Source organism: Pseudophryne corroboree, chromosome 4 (genome assembly GCF_028390025.1).
Source record: "Pseudophryne corroboree isolate aPseCor3 chromosome 4, aPseCor3.hap2, whole genome shotgun sequence".
NCBI lineage: Eukaryota > Metazoa > Chordata > Amphibia > Anura > Myobatrachidae > Pseudophryne > Pseudophryne corroboree.
The window spans coordinates 335,631,809-335,649,937 of record NC_086447.1 but is presented as its reverse complement, the minus strand read 5'-3'; positions in this window follow the sequence as shown (position 1 = coordinate 335,649,937).

The window sequence follows — 18,129 nt, the reverse complement described above, 5'->3', positions numbered from 1 at the left end:
CACCATTATAGGCAATTGCTCCGCCTCCACATCATTTTCCTCCTCATACATGTCGACACACACGTACCGACACCCAGCACACACACAGGGAATGCTCTGATAGAGGACAGGACCCACTTAGCCCCTTGGGGAGACAGAGGGAGAGTTTGCCAGCACACACCAGAGCGCTATATATGTATAGGGACAACCTTACAATAAGTGTCTATCCCTTATAGCTGCTTGTATCTGTTATTTTGCCAAATAAGTGCCCCCCTCTCTTTTTTACCCTGTTTCTGTAGTTGCAGGATGCAGGGGAGATTCTGGGAGCCTTCCTACCAGCGGAGCTGTGTGGGAAAAATGGCGCTGTGTGCTGAGGAGATAGGCCCCGCCCCCTTCACGGCGGGCTCTTCTCCCGCTTTTTTCTGGAAAACTGGCAGGGGTTAAATACATCCATATAGCCCAGGAGCTATATGTGATGTATTTTTTGCCAAATAAGGTAAATTCATTGCTTCCCAGGGCGCCCCCCCCAGCGCCCTGCACCCTCAGTGACCGAAGTGTGAAGTGTGCTGAGAGCAATGGCGCACAGCTGCAGTGCTGTGCGCTACCTTATGAAGACAGGAAAGTCTTCTGCCGCCGATTTATGGACCTCTTCTTGCTTCAGCATCTGTAAGGGGGCCGGCGGCGCGGCTCCGGGACCCATCCATGGCTGGGCCTGTGATCGTCCCTCTGGAGCTAATGTCCAGTAGCCTAAGAAGCCCAATCCACTCTGCACGCAGGTGAGTTCGCTTCTTCTCCCCTTAGTCCCTCGATGCAGTGAGCCTGTTGCCAGCAGGTCTCACTGAAAATAAAAAACCTATTTAAACTTTTACTCTAAGCAGCTCAGGAGAGCCACCTAGATTGCACCCTTCTCGTTCGGGCACAAAATCTTAACTGAGGCTTGGAGGAGGGTCATAGGGGGAGGAGCCAGTGCACACCAGCTAGTCCTAAAGCTTTTACTTTGTGCCCAGTCTCCTGCGGAGCCGCTATTCCCCATGGTCCTTTCGGAGTCCCCAGCATCCACTAGGACGTTAGAGAAAAAACATTATTATAACCATTTCATGAATTGCCTGAAATAATATAACTATAATTAAATGACATCATGTGAGCACATGACATACTTTTCATTTATGTTTAATATTGTGCCGAGAACGCCTAAATCTAAAACCTATGTAATAGTACAGTATATTCACTGCTTTATACCTGTACTAAAAATTATTCTACTCCCTATTTACTGACCTAAGGTGTCATATATCATTTATGATGAAAGCAGAATAACCAGAAAATCTTTTATTCTTCTATTGAACTAAGTTGACTGTGCATTAAAATTATTTAAATAAAGCAAAGGTATGTATAATTCTCTATTCAGCCCCTCTGGATTATATATTTTCCAGTTATTTATCCAGTAAGCTTCCCTTTGAAGTAGGAAACACTTAAGGTTACCTCCCTAATCAGTACTGTCACGGATTCCTTTTTCTGCCATCTCAATTGTGCAACATTGTGATTTTGCTTCTGGAAAAAGTGTTTTGCAATAGAAGTTTCAGTTGCAATTTTGCTAAAATCGCAAAACTGCAACTGCTTACGATCGCTTGCTGTGGAAAATCCCTACTTTAATGTAAAAAGGATAGTATTTGGTTCTGAACCCCTGGGACACCACCAAGTGACTAATTAGACACTTAAAAGTTTTTAATTATTTTAAATTGCCAAATAGTGACACTCCAATTTTGAGGTGAAAAAGTGCAAAATGATGGAAATTGGGGTACAAGGTATGGCACAGGTATATTGTGGTGCTTTATGAGTGGGACAAGTGTTTTTAGGCTTGCAGATGGGAGTAATATTTTTTTGTGGGAAGTTTTTTTTCTAAAGTGGATTTCAATTACCCAAATACAGGTTGAGTATCCCATATCAAAATGCTTGGGAGCAGAAGTATTTTGGATAACGGATTTTTCCGTATTTTGGAATAACTGCATACCATAATAAGATATCATGGCGATGGGACCCAAGTCTAAGCACAGAATGCATTTATGTTTCATATACACCTTATACACACAGCCTGAAGGTAATTTTAGCCAATATTTTTAATAACTTTGTGCATTAATCAAAGTTTTGTACATTCACACAATTCATTTATGTTTCATATACGCCTTATACACACAGCCTGAAGGTCAATTAATACAATATTTTTAATAACTTTGTGTATTAAGCAAAGTTTGTGTACAATGAGCCATCATAAAACAAAGGTTTCACTATCTCAGTCCTACTCAAAAAATTCTGTATTTCGGAATATTTCGTATTTCGGACTATTTGGATATGGGATACTCAACCTGTATCAATTACCCAAATGCAGTCAAGGCACCTGACAGTCCAGGATTTAAGTATAACCATGCTATGCTACAGGTGACGTAATTAGCACCTCAGCCAATTTGATTTAACAATCTGTGCTGAGCCATGAATACACCTGTCTTAAAACCTGGACCATTGGGGTTCACTGAGGACCGCATAGGAGCACCTCTGATACACCAATTTTTATGCACCCCTAATTTAATCTGAGCATTTATTTTGCTGACTTACACTTGCTTTCTATAATTTTTCCACTATTTAAAAAATAATAATACATATAACAGCCATTTGACCCAATTTAAGTACCCCAAATATGTTTATTATGACCACTAATACAATTCTATATTGTTATCCTGTATTAATTTGGCTTTTTTTGGGGTACAGGCAGATTTCCCATTTTCACCTACACTTTTCACTGGTTTTGCTGGAAAGAATTGTCACATGAATCCCGTTTTCGCACATTTGCAATTGGACAGGTCAAAAAATGTTAGTGTGCATACTGTCGAAAAGCATTTTTTTTTCCGTGCAAAAGTGCCACTTTTCACACGATATATGCGAAAAGTTTCATAGTGGTAAATTACAGTATTTTCGCAGTCAATTGATAATTGTATTTTCACCTGTTTGTAGAGAAGTATGTTTTCACAGCTATCATCATTATCAGTGCCCATTTGCAGCAGCACTATCCTTAGTGCACAAGATTAATCTGAAATTACGCATCTGTATGCACAACTCTGCATAGCACGCAATTTCTGTCAACAATCTTGATATGCCATCATTAAACATAGTCTATGGGGGATATCCAATTAGCCCCGGTAAATTATCAGGGCTAATTGTCCCGCCGGGGGCTAGCTAATTAGCCCCGATAAGCCGCGGCATGCGCCAGCTTATCTGGGATTTTGTGTCACCTACCTCCGGCAGGCGAAGCAGAATCCCTGGAAACAGGGGCTGTTTCACATGAAAACACACAGGTTTCACTAAACCTGTGTGTTTTCGGGAGAAGGTTTTTTTTTTTTTTTTTTACAGGTGATCCATCTGGATAGCCTGTAAAAAAAAAATCGGTGAAATATCGGAAAAAAAGTCCGAAAAACTGATGTTTTTCGGACCCGATGTTTTACCGGGGATAACTAGATATCCCCCTATGTGAGAACTCCCTGTTGCAGCCCAGGTCCACCTACTCATTCTCAAGTAGAGATGGAACTGTATTGCATATACTGCATTGCTGTACTTGCATACATGCAGCATGTTCAGCGTGAAAAATGCCAGGAAAAAAAACACTGACTCTGAATCAGCCTCATAATCATTCATTACTATACGTGTAGGAAAGTACATGGATCAGAAAAGGAAGCTCTGCCTACAACTTCCCTGCCAGTCAGTAAGATAGTACAGTTAGGTTCATATACAGTGCATCTGGAAAGTATTCACAGCGCTTCACTTTTTCCACATTTTGTTATTTTACAGCCTTATTTTTTCCCTCAAAATTCTACACACAATACCCCATAATAACTATGTGAAAAGGGTTTTTTTTTTTTTTTTTCAAATGTATTAAAAATAAAAAAACTAAGAAATCACATGTACATAAGTATTGACAGCCTTTGCCATGGAGCTCAAAATTGAGCTCAGGTGCATCCTGTTTCCACTGATGTTCCTACAGCTTAATTGGAGTTCACCTGTTGTAAATTCAGTTGTTTGGACATGATTTGGAAAGGCATAACCCTGTCTAAAAGGTCCCACACTTGACAGTGCATGTCTGAGCACAAAAAAAGCATGAAGTCAAAGGAATTGTCTGTAGACCTTCGAGACAGGATTGTCTCAGGGTACAAATCTGGGGAAGGGTACAGAAAAAGATCTGCTGCTTTGAAGGTCCCAATGAGCACACTGGCCTCCATCATCCGTAAATGGAAGAAGTTCGGAACCACCAGGACTCTTCCTAGAGCTGGCCGGCCATCTAAACTGAGCGATCAGGGAAAAAAGGGACTAGTCAGAGAGGTGACCAAGAACTTGATGGTCACTCTGTCAGAGCAACAGCATTCCTCTGTGGAGAGAGGAGAACCATCTCTGTAGCAATCCAACAATCAGGCCTGTGTGGTAGAGTGGCCAGACGGAAGCCACTCCTTAGTAAAAAGCACATGGCAGCCTACCTGGAGTTTGCGAAAAAATGCACCTGAAGGACTCTCAGACCATGAGAAACAAAATTCTATGGTCCGATGAGACAAAGATTGAACTCTTTGGCGTAAATGCCAGGCGTCATGTTTGGAGGAAACCAGGCACCGCTCATCACCAGGCCAATATCATCCCTACAGTGAAGCATGGTGGTAGAAGCATCATGCTGTGGGGATGTTTTTCAGCGGCAGGAACTGCGAGACTAGTCAGGATAGAGGGAAAGATGAATGCAGCAATGTACAGAGACATCTTGGATGAAAACCTGCTCCAGAGCGCTCTTGACCTCAGACTGGGACGACAGTTCCTCTTTCAGCAGGACAACAACCCTAAGCACTCAGCCAATATATAAAAGGAGTGGCTTCAGGATAACTCTGTGAATGTCCTTGAGTGGCCTAGCCAGAGCCCAGACTTGAATATGATTGAACATCTCTGGAGAGATCTGAATACGGCTGTGCACCGATGCTTCCCATCCAACCTGATGGAGCTTGAGAGGTGCTGCAAAGAGGAATGGGCGAAACTGCCTAAAGATAGGTGTACCAAGCTTGTGGCATCATATTAAAAAATTCTTAAAGCTGTAATTGCTGTCAAAGGTGCATCAACAAAGTATTGAGCAAAGGCTGCAAATACTTATGTACATGTGATTTCTTAGTTTTTTATTTTTAATGAATTTGCAATTTGTTGTCATTATGGGGTATTGTGTGTAGCATTGCGAGGGGAAAAAATGAATTTATTCCATTTTGGAAAAAGGCTGCAACATAAAGAAAATGCGTAAAAAGTGAAGCGCTGTGAATACTTTCCAGACGCACTATATATATATATATATATATATATACACATACATACATACATACACTGCTCAAAAAAATAAAGGGAACACTTAAACAACACAATGTAACTCCAAGTCAATCACACTTCTGTGAAATCAAACTGTCCACTTAGGAAGCAACACTGATTGACAATCAATTTCACATGCTGTTGTGCAAATGGAATAGACAACAGGTGGGAATTATAGGCAATTGGCAAGACACCCCCAATAAAGGAGTTGTTCTGCAGGTGGTGACCACAGACCACTTCTCAGCTCCTATGCTTTCAGGCTGATGTTTTGGTCACTTTTGAAAGCTGGCAGTGCTTTCACTCTAGTGGTAGCATGAGACGGAGTCTACATCCCACACAAGTGGCTCAGGTATTGCAGCTCATCCAGGATGGCACATCAATGCGAGCTAAGGCAAGAAGGTTTGCTGTGTCTGTCAGCGTAGTGTCCAGAGCATGGAGGCGCTACCAGGAGACAGGCCAGTACATCAGGAGACGTGGAGGAGGCCGTAGGAGGGCAACAACCCAGCAGCAGGATTGCTACCTCCGCCTTTGTGCAAGGAGGAACAGGAGGAGCACTGCCAGAGCCCTGCAAAATGACCTCCAGCAAGCCACAAATGTGCCTGTGTCTACTCAAACGATCAGAAACAGACTCCATGAGGGTGGTATGAGGGCCTGACGTCCACAGGTGGGGGTTGTGCTTACAGCCCAACACCGTGCAGGACGTTTGGCATTTGCCAGAGAACACCAAGATTGGCAAATTCGCCACTGGCGCCCTGTGCTCTTCACAGATGAAAGCAGGTTCTCACTGAGCACATGTGACAGACGTGACAGAGTCTGGAGACGCCAAGGAGAACGTTCTACTACCTGCAACATCCTCCAGCATGACCGGTTTGGCAGTGGGTCAGTAATGGTGTGGGGTGGCATTTCTTTGAGGGGCCGCACAGCCCTCCATGTGCTCGCCAGAGGTAGCCTGACTGCCATTAGGTACCAAGATGAGATCCGATGACCCCTTGTGAGACCATATGCTGGTGCGGTTGGCCCTGGGTTCCTCCTAATGCAAGACAATGCTAGACCTCATGTGGCTGGAGTGTGTCAGCAGTTCCTGCAAGACGAAGGCATTGATGCTATGGACTGGCCTGCCCGTTCCCCAGACCTGAATCCAATTGAGCACATCTGGGACATCATGTCTCGCTCCATCCACCAACGCCACGTTGCACCACAGACTGTCCAGAAGTTGGCGGATGCTTTAGTCCAGGTCTGGGAGGAGAGCCCTCAGGAGACCATCCGCCACCTCATCAGGAGCATGCCCAGGCGTTGTAGGGAGGTCATACAGGCACGTGGAGGCCACACACACTACTGAGCATCATTTTGACTTGTTTTAAGGACATTACATCAAAGTTGGTTCAGCCTGTAGTGTGTTTTTCCACTTTAATTTTGAGTGTGACTCCAAATCCAGACCTCCATGGGTTAATAAATTTGATTTCCATTGATAATTTTTGTGTGACTTTGTTGTCGGCACATTCAACTATGTAAAGAACAAAGTATTTAATAAGAATATTTCATTCATTCAGATCTAGGATGTGTTATTTTAGTGTTCCCTTTATTTTTTTGAGCAGTGTATATATTTGGACACAACGCAATTTTTATCATTTTAGCTGTTTACCAAAACATATTTAAGTTACAGTTATCTAATGACTGTGTAGCCCATTTATCAATGAGTCTTATCTATTTAAAACTCGTTGCATATGATAAATAGTGCTCCAACCAATCAACTGTAATTTTTCAAACACATGACAAGTGCACCATTTATCATACACAACAAATTTGAAATAGCTCAAACTTGTTGATAAATGGTCTCCATGGTTTTAAAGTGCAGACTAACTATTTTTATTTGAGAGTATTCTCATTCAAATCAGAGGAAGGGTTTAGGAATTACAGCTCTTTAATATGTAACCATCTGTTTTTCAAGGGACCATAAGTAATTTGACAATTGACTCGAATACTGTTTCAAGGACAGGTCTGGGTTATTCCTTAGTTATTTCTTCATCAATTATGCAGGCAAAATGTCTGGAGGTGATTCGAAGTGTGGCATTTGCATTTGGAAGCTGCTGCTGTGAATCCACAACATCTGGTCAAAGGAGCTGTCAATGCAAGCGAAACAGACCATCCTTAAGGCCCGTACACACTGGTCGATATATCGGTCGCGGGACCGTCGGCCAGTGTGTACGGCCGATACGTCTGTGAACTCCGTCGTTCACAGACGTATCGCGTCGGCCGCGCAGCACAGCCGACCGCCCATACACATGCTGCGGCGGCCGGCGGTGATTGACAGCTGAACTGGGCGGGCTTGTGTACACGCCCGCCCAGTTCATGACGTCAGTACCCGACGGATCGGGCAGTGTGTATGCACACTGCCCGATCCGTCCATAGATATATATGCAGATCAATTGATCTGCAGATATATCTACTAGTGTATACCCACCTATAGACTGAAACTATCCTTCAGATAGCAGGAACCTTAAGAGAGGCCAAATCATCAGTTTGTAACATTGTGAGACAAAAAAAAAAATGTGCTGGTAAGCTTATCTACTCAAGAAGGCCTGAATATCCACTGTAGACAACAGTGGTGGATGATCCAGGATCCTTACCACTGAAAAGAAAAAACACTTCACAACATCTAGCCAAGTGAAGAACACTCTCCAGGAGGTAGGGATATTATCGAAGTCTACCATAAAGAGAAGCAAATACAAATGGTTCACCACAAGGTGCAAACCATTCATAAGCCTCAAAAATAAAGGCCAGATTAGACTTTACCAAAAAACATCTAAAAATCCCAGCCCAGTTATGGAACAGTAAATGGACAGATGAAAGTAAGATCAACCTGTACCAGAAAAGTGGGAAGAAAAAAGTATGGACAAGGCTTGGAATGGCTCATGATCCAAAGCATGCCACAGCTTCTGTAAAACAAGGTGGAAGCGGTATGATGGCATGTTCCTGCATGGCTTCTAATGGCACTGGGTCACTAGTGTTTATTGATGATATGACAGAAGCCAGATGAATTCCGAAGCTTATAGAGATACACAGTCTGCTTAGATTCAGTCAAATTCTGTTGTTGATTGGATGGTGCTTCTCAGTACAGATGGACAATGACCCAAAACACAGTGCGAAAGCAACCCAGGTTTTTTATTTTTTTAAGAAAAAGTGAAATATGCAAAGGCCAAGTCAGTCACCTGATCTCAACACGATCAAGCATGCATTTCACTTGCTCAAGACAATACTAAAGGCAGAAAGACCCATGAACAAACAACTGTAGACATCTGCTGTAAAGGCCTGGCAAAGCATAACAAAGGAGGAACCCAGCATTTGGTGATGTCCTTGGGTCCCAGGCTTCACGTAGTCATTGCCCGGAAAGGATTCATAACAAAGTATTAAAAATGAACATTTTATTTATGATTATGTTAATTTGTCCAATAACATTTGAACCCTGAAAACGAAGGACTGTGTATAAAAATGGCTGCAATTCCTAAATGTTTCACATGATAGTTCAATCCCTTGAATTTAAATTGAAAGTATGCACTTCAATTGCATCTCCATTGTTTCATTTCAAATCAATTGTGGTGGCTTAGAGTCAAAATTAGGAAAATTCTGTCAGTGTCCAAATATATATGGATCTAACCAGTGGTGTATCTATAATGGGTGTAAGGAGTGTGGTGCAGGGGAGCCCACACCGCACACCCATTTTTCCAATACTTACCTCTCTGCAGTTCCCTGCCAGCAGCATCAGTGCTGCATAAATCACCAGGAAAATGGAGCGGCAGCAATTTTCCTGGCATTTTGCGCAAGTTCAGTAGGAAAATTGCCAGGGAAATTACCACGGCATCATTTCCCTGGAGACCTGCACATGCGCACTAGATTCTGGGACGGTGCTAGGGTCTCCTAGTGACCCTAGTGCCTAGAGCAGTTGTCTCCAACCTTAATTGGGGTGTGAGCTACTCGAGAAAAATTAAATCTCCAGAGGAGCTACTAACGTTTCTGAAAAAAATATGCAGTACTTGAATGGTTGCTGGCGCTCTCTCAGTGTTAAGACTGGACTTGTGACCAGTGGGGTACTGTAGCTATATATTTTGAACTCTCCTGGCAAAACTGTTTCTGGCACCCCCCCATTGCTATATTAAAAGTAAAGAATTACCTACGGCGTGCGTGCTCCAAAAAGAGGGTGTGGCCTCACTGAAAGGGCCATGGTATTGCAGGATATTACTACCTTATACCCCAGTTTACCAACCTGCTTGCCCAGACATTGGCCACCACAGGAAAAAAAAAACTAATTCATGCCCCTTACATTATTTGTTATTTTTCCTCCTTATAGTAATGCCTCTTACACATTATACCACACACCATAATGCTCGTGACACATTATACCACACACAGTAATGCCACTTACACAATATGCCACACACCGTAATGCTCGTTACACATTATGCCACACACCTCAGTGCTCCTGACACATTAATCCACACACCGCAATGCCCCTGACAAATTATTCCACGCACCGCAATGCCCCTGACACATTGTTCTACATACCGTAATGCCCCTCACACATTATTCTACACACCGTAATGTCCATGACACATTATGCCACACACCGCAATGCCAGTGATACATTATGCCACACTGTAATGACTGACACATTATGCCACCTACTGCAATGCCTGTGATACATTATGCCACACACCGTAATGCCCATTACACATTATGCCCAACAGTAAGGCTTCAAATTAATTTTAAATGACCTGCTCGTTGTCAGGGATCTTGTGCTCATTGCCAGGGGTTTCTTGCACACAGAAGCCTTGTAATATCACTGCTGAGACAGCTGCTCAGGGACAAAGAAGGAGGTATTTGCGCCATCAGCTCTCCCGTGTATGGCTGCGCACAGCCGCACCTATTTAGAGCCAACACAAACTGTAACGTTACATTGTGCTCCAATATGCTCCATCAGTAATATACACCTGCATTGTGCTGATTATTGCTGCTATCACTATACCTAGTTAGAGCCAAATAAACTGACAGTCAAATTATGCTCCAATATGCTCCATTAGTATACACATGCATTGTTCTGATTTTTGCAGCCATCACCTCACTTTAAATAAGTGAGATGATGGCTGCAAAAATCAGCACAATGCATGTGTATACTAATGGAGCATATTGGAGCATAATTTGACTGTCAGTTGATTTGGTGTGATAGCAGCAATAATGAGCACAATGCAGGTGTATATTACTGATGGAGCATATTGGAGCATAATGAGGTTGTAGTAACAGCCACATTATGCTTCATCAGTAATATACATGTGCATTGTGCTGATTATTGTGGCTGTCACCTCATACACACATCACACAGAATGAATGCATCACAGAGTACTAACCCAGACTAAATGGAGGGTCCAGTTGGCGTGGGGTGCGGGCTCCGTGCAGCTGCTCAGGGGTGGAGGAGGTACTGTAATGACGCCGTCAGCTCTCCAGTGTGCGGCCGGGCACAGCCGCATACAGCAACGCATGCCCGCGCATGCGCACACTCCCCGAGTCCCCTTCCATGTTAATATGCCGGGCAAGCTACGTTGATTACAGCGGCGAGCGTCTCTGCGCTGCCGACTAGAAAGGAAAGGGCCGAGAAGAAAAGTGTGCACGTATCCCCTCCTCTCTTAATCTGCCTCTGGACCTAACTGTATATACTGACAGTTTACACTGAATCGACCTGTGGTGGCCATAAAGGAGAACTGACACAGGCTCCAATCGCTATATACAAATCCAAAATTAGAAATACATTAAAAAATTTAATTTTTTTTTTTTTTTGCCTCCTGGCCCTATAGCTCCAGCAAACCTTACATAAATAACACATAGGGCTATATTTACTAAATTACAGCCCATACACTAGGCGATATTGAGCCCAAGGTAGGTCACTTTTGGCATTTTGAGCTACTATGAGCTCAAACTCGTCCTGTGTGCTCCTGCATCATCGCTAGCCACCGCCATTCATTGGGGTGTTTGTACAGCCGAGTGAGGCACTTTCCACAGTCTCCTACTGTGGAAAGTGCTTCCCCCACCCCTGTGAACATCACTGGCACAGGGAAAATAGCCTAGTGTGTATAGACGCTGGCAGTGCTTAAAGTGGTCCTAGAGAGGTGGTGGAACTCACCCCCCCTCCCACGGCGCCCATGTAATAAAGGTATTGCGCATAGGGCGTGGTCTCAAAAAAGGGGCGTGGTCACACAATAGTAATAATGCCCACAGTAGGAGCACCCTGTAATACACATAATGCCCACCGCAGTAGCGCTTCTTATACAATGCCCACAGTAGTAGTGCTCCTTATGCAATGTCCACTGTACTGGTAGTGCCCACAGTGGTAGTGTCCCTTATATAGACCCCATAGTAGTGGTGCCCCTTATGCAATGCCCGCAATAGTAATACCCCTTATGCCCCCAGCGCTTCTTATACAATGCCCACAGTAGTAGTGCTCCTTATGCAATGTCCACTGTACTGGTAGTGCCCACAGTGGTAGTGTCCCTTATATAGACCCCATAGTAGTGGTGCCCCTTATGCAATGCCCGCAATAGTAATACCCCTTATGTCCCCAGGAGTGATGACCCTTATGAAGTGCCCCCTTTACAATGCCCTCATTAGTAGGGCCCCCAGTAGTAATGCCCCTGTGTAGTATTGCCCCCAGTAGTAATGTTGCATGTAGTATTGCCCCCAGTCGTTTAGCCCGCTGTAGTTTAGCCCCAGTAGTTATGCCCCCAGTGGTAATGTCCCTGCAGTTATGACCCCAGTAGTTTACTTCCCACTTTAGTTTAGCCTCCCAGCGTAATGCCCCCAGTAGTTTACTTCCCACTTTAGTTTAGCCCCCAGTGGTAATGCCCCCAGTAGTTTAGCCCTTATGTAGTTTGACCCATGTAGTTTAGCCCCCCATAGTAATGCCCCCAGTAGTTTAGCCCCTGTAGTTATGCCCCCTTGTAGTTTGCCCCCCAATTAGTAATGCCCCTGTAGTTAGGCCCCCAGTAGTAATGCCCCTGTAGTTATGCCCCCAGTAGTAATGCCCTCCCGTAGTTTTCCCCAGTAGTTAGCCCCTTTGTAGTTTGTCCCCAAAAGTTTGCCCCTTGTAGCTTGCCCCAGTAGTTTGCCCCCTTTAGTTGGCCCCCAGTAATAATGTCCCCTCAGTAGTTTGCCCCCAGTAGATGCCCCTCAGTAGTAATGTCCCCCAGTAGATGCGCTGCTACAAAGGAAAACAAACAGACAAAACGCAGACTGCAGTCCTCTGGGTGCCCGCTCCTCGGCACTATGGGAGAGACGTCATGATGTCTCTCCCATAGCGCACAGTGACAGCGCCGGAAGCCGGAGCTCAGTACTGAGCTCCTGCCTCCAGCTGCCGCTGTAGAGAGGGAGACGGGCGCCCGCTGGTAACACAATCCCAGCGGGCGCCCATTCTCTCCCTGCAGCGACGGGGACACATCGCCGGGTTAGGTGAGCCGGAGGAGGTGGAACTGCGTTCCGTCTCCAAGTGGAACTGACGGAACGCAGTTCCGCCCCGTTCCGGCACACTTTAACTCCTGCACACTGGGCAAAAATGCCCAGTGTGTATGCACCGTAAGTCTCTGTTTCTAGGCAGTTTTGACCCTAAAATGTAAATAATAATAAATGCGAAACGCACCGTCATGAGCCCACTGCCCCAAATACATAAGCATCTTAAATTTTAAGTTGCAAAAGAATAAATGGCTTTCACAAGCATAAATGTTACACTATGCTCTGCAATCTTGCGTCAGAATAACCAGAGTGAACCTTTCTTAAATTCACCTTAACATGACACTGCTCCTCTCATATACAGACAAAGCCTTGCTAACATTGGGCCTTATTCAGCTTCAGTTGCAAAATCGCAAATTGGCAGATTATCGGCCTACTGTGCATGCGCTGCGTTTGTATCCATTGTGTGTGAAAGCCGCAATGCGATCGCAGGCCCAGCAAACTGTGATCACATAGCGGTCGCCAGGAAGTGACCGTGAGAGGGAGGTAATGCGGCGTTTGTGGAGAGTGGTTGAGAAAACGCAGGCATGTCATGGCCGTTTCTGGGGTGTGCATCTGACGCCAGCTGTGATCCCTGGGACTTAAAATATGGTGTTCGGTGGAACTGCATTCTCATTATTCTGAGTAGTCCCGGGTCATCGGCAACTGTTGATGGTACTCGATATCTGTGTATGCATTGCAATTATGCAACTACATACGCAATTTTGCAATTGCATCAGTGGGCATCTTTTTCCTTTCTGGGTGGCTCTTCACATGCAATTTTTAGCAGAAGCAGGATTGAGAAAATCGCAATCTCTGTCTCAATAGCGATCCAAGCAGAATGAGGTCCATAATCGTGAGTGGACAGATCACGGTTTGGCACAAAATATCTCCAGAAATGACCAGTGCTGCTGTCTGCAATGATCAGATTGGCTACTGTTTACTCTATACCAGCCCAATGCAATGATAAGGATGTTCAGATGACAATGGGCGTGATTCACTTAGTAGCTCATTGGGATGGGTCTGGGATCCCGACAAGTGTATTGTGGGCACCATCATTACTAGCTTTCCTCACACCCCATAGAGCAGGGGTGGCCAACCAGTCAGAGGCAAAGAGCCAAAAAATATCTGTAGTCAAGCTAAAGAGCCACTGTCATGCGCGCGCCTTCGGTGCGCGCAAAAAAAAATGGGCGTGGCCTAGCTGGCATAAACCCACGCCCCTTTTTTGTGTGCATGCCTACAGTATGATGTTTGTAGGAGCATGACTGTGTGTGTCGTTCTCCCCCATTTTTAGTCACGCAGGTAGTGAGCTCAGTACATAGAAAATAATACATCATCTGCACACAATCTTCCCAGTTTAAAACTTTGTTTACCTTTTTACTTTGCAAACATAGAGAAAGCCATATTCACATAAAATACACTGAAACAAGCCAGATCAACAGAAAATACACCGAAAAAAGCCAGTTCCACATAAAATACACTCCCCAAGAAAATACACTTGAAAAATACACTTCTACATAAAATGTTTTTTAAAAACCCACAAACACATAAAATACATTTTGAAATTCAAAACCACATAAATTAATCGAAAAATTCAGATTCACATAGTACACGTCAACCTCTCCATGTGTCACTCCAGCCCCCTCCCATGTCATTCCATCCCAGGGACGGATTATAGGTGGGGTGACAGGGGACACCTTATCCACTATCCAGCACCCCCCCAGCTCCACACACAGTATCAAGTATCCCTCAGCTCCAAACACAGTAGCCAGCATTCCCTGCCCACACACAGTAGCCAGCATCCCCCCCACCTCCAAACACAGTCGCAAGCATCCCCCCAGCTCCTCACACAGTATCCACTATCCCCCCCAGCTCCACACACAGTATCCACTATCCAGCACCCCCCCCCAGCTCCACACACAGTATCCACTATCCAGCACCCCACCCCCCAGCTCCACACATAGTATCCGCTATCCAGCACCCCCCTCAGCTCCACACACAGTAGTCAGCATTCCTCCCCCCCAGCTCCACACACAGTAGTGAGCATTCCCCCCCAGCTCCACACACAGTAGCCAGCATCCCCCCAGCTCCAAACCCAGTAACCAGCATCCCCCCCAGCTCCACACACAGTAGCCAGCACCCCCCCCCCCCAGCTCCAAACACAGCCTAATATCCAAGACCCGAGTATTCCCTCCTCCTCCCCTCTCACTCCCCGCTGGTATTTAGCATCTGATCTCCTCATTGCATGGCGCGTGGTGCTGGCTGGGCCGCCCTCACCGCACAGATGACAGCGGCGCCTGGGCCACCCTCACCGCACAGATGACATCGGCGCCTGGGTCCCCCTCATCATGCAGATAGGCTCTCAAGGCAGGCTCCAGGCTCCACCACCACCCCCTCCTCTGCTGTGGCATTTAGACATCACCCGCAGCCTAGACCGGAATGCATACTTACAGCAGCGTCCACGAGTCCCGCAACTGCATCCTCTCCTGTGGCAGCGGCTCCGCCTCTCATTAAGCGATGTGACGTCCTAACTTCACATCCCGCATAGAGCGGAGCAGTGCCGGCGCCTCCCAAGCCTCCTGTGAAGGAGGCAGGCTGTTGGAAGGCTGAGACAAGTGCCGGGTGCGAGTCATGAATGAATGAATGAGTCACTTGAATGAAAGAGAGCGGGAGCCGCATCACAACAAGGAGAGAGCCGCATGCGGCTCGAGAGCCGCGGGTTGGCCACCCCTGCCATAGAGGTTTGCTGGAATATAGCGATGTTCTGTCTGCTGTAATAATAAGATTTTACTTACCGGTAAATCTATTTCTCGTAGTCCGTAGAGGATGCTGGGGACTCCGTAAGGACCATGGGGATAGACGGGCTCCGCAGGAGACATGGGCACTTTAAGAAATAATTTAGTTCCTGGTGTGCACTGGCTCCTCCCTCTATGCCCCTCCTCCAGACCTCAGTTAGAGCAACTGTGCCCAGAGGAGACTGACAGTACAAGGAAAGGATTTTGGTAATCCAGGGCAAGATTCAAACCAGCCACACCAATCACACCGTATAACTTGTGATAACAACCCAGTTAACAGTATGACAATAACATAGCATCAGTTCACGCCCGATGCAACAATAACGTAACCCTTATTGAAGCAATAACTATATACAAGTATTGCAGAAGAAGTCCGCACTTGGGACGGGCGCCCAGCATCCTCTACGGACTACGAGAAATAGATTTACCGGTAAGTAAAATCTTATTTTCTCTAACGTCCTAGAGGATACTGGGGACTCCGTAAGGACCATGGGGATTATACAAAGCTCCCAGGGCGGGAGAGTGCGGATGACTCTGCAGCACCGATCGAGCAAACATGAGGTCCTCCTCAGCCAGGGTATCAAACTTATAGAATTTTGCAAAGGTGTTTGAACCCGACCAAGTAGCAGCTCGCCACAGCTGTAGTGCCGAGACCCCTCGGGCAGCCGCCCAAGAACAGCCCACTTTCCTAGTGGAATGGGCATTGACCGATTTAGGTAACGGCAATCCTGCCGTAGAATGCGCCTGCTGAATCGTGTTACAGATCCAGCGAGCAATAGTCTGCTTTGAAGCAGGGCCGCCAAGCTTGTTGGCTGCATACAGAACAAACAGTGCTTCTGTTTTCCGGACTCTAGCCGTCCTGGCTACATAAATTTTCAAAGCCCTGACCACATCAAGGGACTCGGAATCCTCTAAGTCCTGTGCAGCCACAGGTACCACAATAGGTTGGTTCATATGAAAGGATGAAACCACTTTTGGCAGGAACTGAGGACGTGTCCGCAATTCCGCTCTATCCATATGGAAAACCAGATAGGGGCTTTTATGTGATAAAGCCGCTTATTCCGACACTCGCCCAGCCGAAGCCAGGACTAATAACATGACCACCTTCCACGTGAGATATTTCAACTCCACCGTTTTAAGTGGTTCAAACCAGTGTGACTTTAGGAAGCTCAACACCACATTAAGGTCCCAAGGCACCACCGGAGGCACAAAAGGAGGCTAAATATGCAGTACTCCCTTTACAAAGGTCTGAACTTCTGGGAGAGAAGCCAATTCTTTTTGAAAGAAAATGGATAGGGCCGAAATCTGGACCTTAATGGAGCCTAATTTAAGGCCCAAATCCACTCCAGTTTGTAGGAAGTGAAGGAAACGGCCCAGATGGAATTCTTCCGTAGGAGCATTCTTGGCCTCACACCAAGAAACATATTTTCGCCATATACGGTGATGTTTTGCTGTTACTTCCTTCCTAGCTGTTAGGTTCCTGGTGCTCAGAACAAGGGAGATGTTATGAAGCGAGTCCAGAGCACCAGGACGTAATGCTGGGAAAGGGGAATGGAAAGGGAATAGCCCCTGGCGCCCTATCTCCGTTGTCTCGCCCGTGCTGTCAGTACACTCTTGCGAGACTATGGTTGCTTGAGCCCATGGCAGCCGCGTTTGAAGGGCGGATTACGTCTGCCCAACTTCGATGCCCCCTCAGGTCTTAATGAGAGACAAAGAGTGAACCGAGACAGGGTGATAACAAGGGGCCCTCTGACTAAACAACAAGGCCAGGGGCTACTAACAAACCTAAAACCAAAGTATGTGCGGCTTGCCGCCAAAGGAAAAGAACAACAAAGGAAATGCTGACCACACGCCGACACAATACTTTTGTGTACCGGCGGTGACAGCATAAGCAGAACCCTCTGCAAAACACCAGTGACAGAAATAATAAGGGAATACAGCGGCCTAGGCCGACGGACGCGGTAGTGCCGCTACTCACGGAACCGGTACGAATACTGGCAAACGGACAGGAACTCCCAATGCTGCTGACACAGACTCTCAGAACTGGAGGACAGGCAGAATCCCAAACGGCAGACCGGTGGACACCAAGAAGCCAGAAACTTGCACAGGCAAAGGTACTGGACCTCAGGACAGGAACGCCTCACGGCAGGACACGGGATCAGAAATAGGAATCGACACAGGGACTGACACAGGAATCGATACAGGAAGCTCAGGAACTAGCAGGAACCAAGCTCAGAACTCAAGCAGACTGAAAACCCAGAAATATCACCAGCATCTGTGAATTGCAAACAGCCAGCATATAACAGAGAGGCCTAATTAATAATCCCATGCAGCTGCCTTGTTGCATGATTCCAAACTGACCAGATGCAATTAGCAGCCAGGTGAGGCTGAACACAAGGGAACAAGCTGCAATTACACAGGCTCACCAGCGGCAGCAGACAAGAGTATTCTAAAACAG